Genomic DNA, 1042 nt, shown 5'->3' with positions numbered 1-1042 from the left:
GTGAAGTTCCGTAGTATGGCATGAAAATGATGTCGAAAATCCGACTACAGTTCCACAACCATGTGGTTGAAAGGAGGCTCCGCTGTTGAACAACAATCCACCTGTGGCTTAACTTAGAATGCCGACTAGCTGTTTTATTAATCCCGTGTCAATCCAGCAGTGTGTGACGTTGAAACGTAACCAAACTGCCGTTGATAGATAGATTTATCATCTATCCCAATGACATCCAACGAGCTTGGTAATTTAGGTACAGAGTCTAAGCAGGCAGTTTACGTGTGTGTGTGAGCGAGTGCAGGTTTTATCGAGTGCACCCCAATCCCATCGTCCTCAAGTGCCTACAGATTACGCAGTTTCATCGGCAACGGCCATACCATGTTGAAAATACCGGTTCTCGTCCGATCACCGAAGTCAAGCAACATTGGGCGTGGTCAGTACTTGGATGGGTGACCGCTTGGGAACACCACGTGCCGTTGGCGATTTTTTTTTTACGTCACTATTTCCAGCGTGTTCTAATAAGACTTATGGGATATTATGTTCCCTTCCCTATTCCAGCTATAGCTTGGATGATGACGCCGCTGCATAATTGTAGAGTAATTGATAATTCTTAAGTACTTGCAGCTCCGTATTGAAACTTATGACTGGTAGCATATTCATATGAGACGGTTCACTTCTCTGCGTTTTCTCGAAGAAGGGAATATGTATTCAGGGGATTGTGAACGTACCTCGCGCTCTCCCTAGAAGTTAGAGACATTTTAGGTAAAGAATGTAATATACTGTACATATATGGCTAATTAAAATCCCATTAGTTACTACATTTCAGTGGGTAGTACAAATTCCATAATGAAAATATCTCTGTCCTAGTAGTTGTATCCTTTAAAGAAGCTCGTTGTTTTCCCATGATGAAGGGCAGAACTTGGTCGGTAGAAATTTAAACAGACTGCATTATCAGACCAGGCGTTATTTCAATATCAGCGTTTAGTTTAGGAAATATAGCAATAGCGGAGTTGGGAGAAGTAGTTATAGCATGTACAGTAAGTATAAA

At 41.8% G+C, this 1042-nt stretch overlaps 1 non-coding gene across 1 annotated transcript; it reads left to right on the top strand.

The window, feature by feature from the left end:
* Positions 1–357: 357 nt before the first annotated feature.
* Positions 358–476, top strand: LOC138693945 (5S ribosomal RNA). Its single transcript, XR_011330628.1, has one exon. It is a non-coding gene; the product is annotated as a 5S ribosomal RNA (ribosomal RNA).
* Positions 477–1042: the final 566 nt, after the last annotated feature.

The sequence above is a fragment of the Periplaneta americana genome, unplaced genomic scaffold (assembly GCF_040183065.1).
Source record: "Periplaneta americana isolate PAMFEO1 unplaced genomic scaffold, P.americana_PAMFEO1_priV1 scaffold_24, whole genome shotgun sequence".
Taxonomy (NCBI): Eukaryota; Metazoa; Arthropoda; class Insecta; order Blattodea; family Blattidae; genus Periplaneta; species Periplaneta americana.
This window is presented reverse-complemented; position numbering and strand designations above follow the sequence as displayed.